The sequence below is a fragment of the Chrysochloris asiatica genome, unplaced genomic scaffold, assembly GCF_000296735.1.
Source record: "Chrysochloris asiatica unplaced genomic scaffold, ChrAsi1.0 scaffold00053, whole genome shotgun sequence".
Lineage (NCBI taxonomy): Eukaryota > Metazoa > Chordata > Mammalia > Afrosoricida > Chrysochloridae > Chrysochloris > Chrysochloris asiatica.
Window position 1 is genome coordinate 9,451,147 of NW_006408571.1, and position 8,149 is coordinate 9,459,295.

The following is an 8,149-nucleotide window of genomic DNA, read 5'->3' on the forward strand; positions in this document are numbered from 1 at the left end:
AAGTGCCTTCGAGTTAGTTCTAACTCATAGTGACCCAATATAGGGTTTCCAAGGAGGGTTGGTGGATTTGAACCACCAATCTTGAGGCTAGCAGTCCAGTCCTGGGCAGTGCCACATCAGATTTCCACCAACCCAGACACAGAAGCATGCAAAGGAAAACACCTATAAGACTCAAAAAAGAGAACCAGAGATACAGCTGCAACAACAACAACAATAAAACTCTGTAGAGTTGAATAATGTAGTTACAGAACATCCAAATGAAGAGGAAATCCAATAGATTTCAAGAAAAGAATAAAATAACTAATACTAAATCTACCTGTAACCCTAAACACTAGACCAAGCTTTATTCCTAGGTCTATTTCAACCCTTCCCTTAAACACTAACCCTAGTCCTAACTATAACCCTAACAATACATGAAGTCCTAGGCTAGCCTAGACCTAGCCATAGTCACAACTATAACCCTCATTCCCTACTTCTACCCACCCCACAAAACGAATCACGTAACCAATGTGTCTCATAAGAGCCCTTCACCTCCTGTGCTCCCAGGTGATTCTGATGCACATTAAAGTGGTCATAAAATCTGAGAACCGGGCTAGAACACTAATAAGTTGTATATAATATAGGCTCAAAGTAAAGACTAATTTGAATTATTGAAAAGTAAAACAAGTTGTTTTTTCTGCATGCTTCAGATTTGGACTTAGATAATGTACCCACTATAAGGAGTCCTGGTGTGGCGCTGCTGATTAATACGGGGACTGCAAGGTCGGTTTGAACAGTACTTAACAACAACATAACAGAAAGGAGACTTTGACTTAGCTGCTTGTTCTCTAGGACAACACTCTTTTTACAGCATCATCATGTATGGGTGATACGGGTGGTAAAAGCAAATGACAACTGTGGCTGAATGTTCTCTAGAATGAGACAAAGAACTCGGTCATTTCAAGGAGTTTAGAGATGAGTTTGAGCTTTGCACCACTGGGTTCTAGACATGTTTGGGTCAATGACTCATTTGAGGAGCTGATAAAAGCTGGAGATCTTCAGTCTAGAAAACCATACAGACGTTAAACGTGTACGTGCAATTTCAGGGGCTTCTGAACCTGAAGAAGCTTCTGCTTTTCTTGGAAGCTTGCCCATGAATCCCAGGCCAAGAAGCCTTCTTCCCACAGGGGTTGCCTTTGCCTGCCACTCTTCCTGTCCCCATTTTCTTCCAGGGGATTTCAGTGAAAAAAGAAAACCCTAGTCCTACTTGGAATACAAAGCAAACTGCCACCCACCGTCTATCACCCTGGCACCCTGGCCATCTGCAGCTTTTTACAGCCCTGGCCCATTCCCATCCACCCTCCATCCTCCTACTCCAACCTTCTCTCTGTGGCCTGGCGAGTCCTGAGCTCTGCCAGGAGTTGCGCGCTGGGCCTGCCTGACACACTATAAATAGAAGAGGATGAGGCCCTGCATGCCCACCACCCCCACCTTTTGGCTGGGGACACTTAGATCCGATGCCTATCAGGAAATTCACTCTCAACACAAAAAAAGTATTCTGGGCAAAGGCTGCAGAGAAAGGTGGCAGAGGCCTGTGGCTGAAGGTGAGGAAATCTGTGAAGGAGAAATGCCTGCTGAAAGCTCCAGCTCAGAGCTCAGTGAGAGCAGGTATTCATTCAACGCCACGCGGACTGGACAGAACCTCTTTTGTGTGGAGAACTGCTTTAGCCTGGTGGCAATTAACTTCCAACAATGGAGGTTGGAGAGATGACCACGGAGGACCCACTCACTATCACATGTGCACTGGTACCACTGTGCGTCAGGAACTGGCATTCGGGAATCCCAGGTGCACAGGGCACTTCGAGCCCTCCACGTTAGTGCACCTAGTGGGCCAGGGCTGAGAAAAGCTGCAGATGGCCAAGGTGCCAGGGTAATAGACGGTGGGTGGCAGTTTTCTTTGTATTCCAAATAGAAATAGGTTTTTCTTTTTTCATAGGGCTCCTCTTCGCTCCCTTGGCCCACTGTGAGACTGGCAATTTGCTTCCCCTCCACCCAACTTTCTTTCGTTCAATTTTAACACAAGGGGGCGTCAAAATGTCCGTGGGAAAACAGATTCAAAAGATAATGGAATTTTTCCCACAAAATTTTCTAAGTACCCTAGTGTAAGGGTAGTGTACATGACGATTTTCTTCCCAGCGGTGGAAATTCTGATACCATTTGGCCTACATACAAAACTTTTAAGGGAAATGTTATTGCCACTTTAGTGCCACTAGATGGCGATTGTACTTAGTTTAGGAGGAATGCTGACTTAGAACACTAACCACAAAAAAACAAAATAACAACAACAAAAAAAACCCGTATTACTAAGACAGTGATGAATTATGTAGAGTTGAATGTACAAAATTGAAATGCAAATCAGCTAATAGTAGCTGCTAACTGTACCATAAAAAATGCTCAAATACATATCTACACAACATCTTTTTTTCTGTGCTGATTCAGAAAGTATACTAGACCTTGGAGAAGCTGTGGTTATAGATTGGGAACAAATTGCAAGAAGCTCTGTCCTGATGTCAGAGGACCTACCGCTAGCGTCAGCTCTTTCTCTAAGCCTGTTGCTCCGATAAATCATATCCTCCATCTGCCTGGGTTTCAGCATGTGTAAAACAAGGGGCTCGACCGGAGTCTGTGAATTAGCCCCAGTTCTAGCATTCTACTCTAAAGAAGCTTTCCGGACACATAAACCCTATTGCCACATACACACGTTCAAAACTGGCAGTGTCTACCTTTAGTCAAAGTAAACTTTGACAAGTAAAACATCCTTTTAAAACTGAAATCTGCTTCTGCATGAATAAGCATGGCAACAGGGCCAAATAGTCTCAGACAGACCAAATAGTCTCACCCCACGGCAAGAACCAACCCCATAGGCAAACAGCTCAAGTCCCTTAGGAAGCCTTCCAGTTCCTTTCCTGAGCCATCACCAGTTTGTCTCTCATTTTCTCCTACTTCCCCTCTGAATGCATCAGGTTTCACGCTCAGTGGGCTAATGGGAGAACCAATGGCTCTCAACATAGGGAAAATATACCTTGCTAAAGCCCACAGTCTCAAATGGCTAGCATGCAGTTTAAAGCCATGTCTCAAAGTGGGGTCTGTTGACCACATGCATCAGAATCAATTATACTAAAAGTGTAGATTCTAAAAGTGTAGATTCCTACCGGAGGTGGACCTCTGTGGGGAAATTCTAGAGTATGCATTTTCACAGCATTCTGGATGAGACCGATGCACACTGAAGTTGGAACCCCTCTACCTCACAGACACTTGTCATCAAGGTGAGAAATACTATAGTTATAGGTAATTTAGTGGAACAGTAGGCCCTGAGCCAGAAGAATGGGTAACAGTGTATGATATGAAATGTCATAAACGGCATTTGTGAAACAAAAAATGTCACACGTTCACATGCGCTTCTTTGAGTGGTAGTACTTTTGTGGAATCCAGGTTTGTTCAACTTCTTTCAAGAAGTAGAAATTTACATTTTCCTTCTCAAGTTCATTAGAATCAGGGGCAGCAACTCACCCTAATTAGCCATCTCACAAGAGATTTGTAAACAAAATAGAATATAATTTCATTAATTTCAAAGAAATACAAAACTGCTAAGCAAACTGGAATATTAGTGTCAGCATGCCAGGGAGTTGCTCATTTTTAGAAAAGTCGACACCTGAAGGCAAATTGCCATTAGCAGGTGGTTTGATGAGAATGAAACAAGAGCAAGGGAATTAGATGATCTTACTGATGAAGATCAAACAGCACAGTCTTTGGTATGGATTGCATCTCAATGTAAAGAAAACAAAAATTCTCACCACTGGACCAATAAACAACATTCTGATCAATGGAGAAAAGATTGAAGTTGTCAAGGACTTCATTCTTCTTGAATAAATCATCAACACTCATGGAAGCAGAAGTCAAGAAATCAAATGATGTATTGCATTAGACAAATCAGTTGCACAAGAACTTTTTAAAGTGTTGAAGAGCAAAGATGTCAGCTTGAGGACTAAGGTGCACCTGACCCAAGCCATGGTGTTTTCAATAACCTCATATGCATGCAAAAGCTGGACAGTGAATAAGGAAGACCGTAGAAGAATTGATGCTTTTGAGTTATGGTGTTGGAGGAGAATATTGAAAGTGCCATGGGCTGCCAAAAAATCCAAACAGATTTGTGTTGAAAGAAGTGCAACCAGAGTGCTCCTTGGAGGCCAGGATGGCCAAACTTTGTCTATCATCCTTCGTATATATTGTCAGGAGGGACCAGTCGCTGGAGAAGGATATCATGTTTGGTAAGATGGAGTGTCAGAGAAAAAGAGGAAGACCCCCAGCGAGATGGATTGGCCAAGTGGCAGCATCAATGGGCTCAAGTGTGGCAACAATGGTGAGGTTGGCCCAGGATTGGGCAGTGTTTCATTCTGCTGTGCATAGGGTTGCTATGAGTCAGTACCAACTTGATGGCACCTAACAATGACAACAACTGTCATGATATGTGGTTCCCATACATGCAATCTTCACTAAAGGAAAGGAAGAAGAGACAGGACCTGCCATTTAACTAAGCATGGCCAGGTGCCATCCTTATTTTTAATCTTATAGGCATATACTTGGCAAAGGACAAGGACCTTCTTTAGCATGTCTCAGTATCCTTTGTGTGGTGGTGGTTATGTGCTGTAGAGTCGGTTCCAACCCTGCCTACGGTTTCTGAGGCTGTAAATCTTTACGGGAGCAGAAAGCCTCATCTTTCTTCTGTGGAATCACTAGCAGTTTCAAACTGCTGACTAAGAATAGCAACTTGACTTGTAACCTTAGCCTTTGATTGGTGACTGGGTCAATACCAACTCATGTGATCCCATATGTAGAATCCCATACAGTAGAATTGCTCCATAAGCTTTTCAAGTCCATTAACCTTGTGGAAGCAGATTGCCATGCCTGTCTTCCGAGGCACATCTGGGTGGGTTCAAACCACCAATCTTTAGACTAGTAGTCGAGGGCATAACTATTTGTACTATCTAGGGATTCCTACAGAGTGCCAACTCCATCTTACTCCTGTTTAGTTATGACAATTAAGAAGGGTTTTTGAGACACATCCTAGTCTTCCTAATAAAATCTTTTAGAGAGACTCCTTTGCAAATTGGATTCTAATCTATTACCTCTAATCTGTTTGCAGTTTCATCTAATATTATAATTGTTAAATACATATTCTAGCAAAATAATGCATAATACAAAGAAATTGTATTTCTACTGATTTATGTTTAAATTAGGCATATGCTGAATTCTTAACCTGTCTTCTAAAAGTACAGATGTGGGGCTTCTGGCAAGATGGCAGACTAGGCAAATGCACTATACAGACCCTCTACAACAAAGATAACGTCAAAATAAAACAGACCCGGATGAACATGCTGGTACCCTGAACCTTAGAAGAGAGGTTAGAGGTGGATGAAGTGCTTGCTGGTATGGAAGGCTGAAGAGGGAAAGCGATAGAGGGAGACTGCCTGGAGACCCGCTGGCTAGACCTGGCTCAACCATCTTGTGAGCTGATTTGGCAGTCGAGGGAGGCCTGGCAGAGCAGATTTAAATGGGTGACAGAAAAGGTATGATTTCTTCTTTTCCCCAGACTTCCCTGGTGACCAGAATTGTGGCCAGCTCACACCCTTATCTACCCCCAGCATAGACCCTGCTTTCTGGGAGTTCAGAGCCACTTGGTTGGGAACCATGCCAGTGTGAGTTGGGGGCTGGCTGTGCTGCTTTGGTGTCTAAATTCAGGTGGGCTTAGCTCCAGATCTGTAAAACTCGCAAAGCAATCAGACCTGCGTTTAACCAGTCACCTTGCCCCCAGCTTCTCCACGGTCCTAACAGACCCTGAAACCAGTTTCTGGGTTGAGTGCCCTAAACATAGATAGCACTGAGACCAACAGGAACTTCATCTAATGCCAGAAACTCCGCTGTCACATCTTTACCACCGCCATCCCGTGAGCTCCTTGAGCTGTAGATACCGCGCAGAGATTTCACCCCTCTGGGTCCAGCAATGGCACTGCTTGTTTTTTGGTTTTTTGGTGTTTTTTTCAGGGTGCTGGATTGTCTTTAATGGTGGCAGGCTCGGGCACGGGCACAGGCACACACACAGGGCTCAGATCTGGTTGAAAGCGGCAATGTCCACGCTCTGCACGTGCTCCTCAAACTTGGTGATCTCCTCCAGCAGGTCGGCGCCCACCTTGTCATCCTCCACCACACACTGGATCTGCAGCTTGTGGATGCCGCAACCAACCCGCACCAGCTTGGAGGCACCCCAGGTTAGGCCGTCCAGCTGGATGGAGGATTTGGCCACCAGTGTGGGCTTCTTGGCCTTCTCGGCATTCTGTCGAAGCCGTTCCTCCCGAAGGCGGGCCGCCTCCTTGTCCTCCTCCTCCTCCACGCTGCCAAACAGGTTGATGTCATCGTCTTCATCGTCCTCCGTGGGTGTGGCCACCTTCTTGGCTGAGGGCTCCACTTGGCTCATGGGAGACACGTGCTGGGTCTGTGGGGCGGTGGCGCGGTGGCCGGGTGAGCTTCTCTCCAGTGAGCTCAGCCTCGCCTCCAGCTTGGAGAGAGCCTGCTGCAGGTTCCGCACCACGCTACGCAGGCTCTAGTTCTCCACCTCTAGGCCAGCGATGTGGTCCCCACAGGGCCCACTGGGTGCGCCAGAGCTTCCGACCAGGGATTTCTGGACGTTCTCTCTGGCTGGCGCAATGTCCTGGAGGGAGGAGCCCGTCATGGGCCCATTCATCTGCTCGTAGAATTTCCGCTCTGCATCGTCATACTTGAACTTATCTAACCATATCTTCTCATGCACTAGGAAGTTTGTGGCCATCCCCTGAGGCCAGAAAAGGATGCAGCGACTACAGAGGAGGATCGAGAGTTACAGGCCCTGAGAAAAGGGAGGCACTACTTGTTTTTATAAATACAACAACCACACAATATCCCAGAGACAACAGACAATTTTAGCTCACCTGAAAAAACAAGAGAGAATGGCTCAAACAAATGACCAAGATGCAGAGCCAGAAAATGTTTCTGAGGGAAAAAATGGAACTGAAAAACAATCCAAAAGAATGATAATTAGGTACTTCCAAAGGATTGATAGAAAAATAGAGGAAAGAAAGGAGAAGACACTGAAAACTGTAGACGAATTTAGAAAAACACTACAAGAACAGAATAAGTGCAAATTTCAAAAGAGTAAAAAACCTACAATTAGAAATCCAGAATATGAATACTAAGATATCAGAAATGGAAAATACATTGATGGGGCAAAGGAATAGATGCAAAGCAATGTAAGCCTGAATTAGTGAGCTTGAAGAGAAATATCTAAAATATTATTATGCAGAAGAACAAGCAGACAAAAGAATGAAAAAACCTGAAGAAAACCTAAGAGTTGTTTGGGACATCATGATAGGAACAACTTACAGGTGCTTTGAATTCCAGAACAGGAAGAGACAATCAAGATCATGGAGTTTTATTTTTTTTTTCCATTCTTTTTAATTAGAGTGTTCTTCTAGTTTATTCATGAATAGGAATAACTTATAGGTGCTTTGAATTCCAGAACAGGAAAAGTCAAGCACAGAGAAAATTGTCAAAAAGTTGTTAGAAGAAAACTTGAAATTGAAATTGTTGGAAGAAAATCATGAAAGATGAGAAGATAAATGGATAAGAAGCCGAACTACCCCAAATAGGATAGATCCCCAAAAGAAAATCAATAAGACATATCATAATCAAACTTTTTAAAATCAAAGACCAGGAAAGAATCCTGAGAGCAGCTCAGGAAAAACAAAAAGTGACTTACAAAGGAAAACTAATAAGACTAAGCTCTGATTTCTCAGAAGAAACCATGAAGGCAAGAAGGCAATGAGATGACATATACAAAACTCTAAAAGAAAACAAAATTTCAACCACGTATGATACTGTCCTGAACATAGATACCACTGAGACCAACAGGAACTCCATCTAGTGCTAGAAACTCTGATGTCACTTCCCTTCCACAATCATCTCATGAGCAAAGCTCTCTCTCAAATACGACAGTGACATTGGGACATTTCCTGATAAACAGAAATGAAAGGAATTTGTAATGAGCAGACCAACTTTACAAAAAATGCAGAAGAGTGTT

At 43.8% G+C, this 8,149-nt stretch overlaps 1 pseudogene; it reads right to left on the minus strand.

The window, feature by feature from the left end:
• Positions 1-6,142: 6,142 nt before the first annotated feature.
• LOC102812900 lies at positions 6,143-6,862 on the minus strand (annotated as a pseudogene).
• Positions 6,863-8,149: the final 1,287 nt, after the last annotated feature.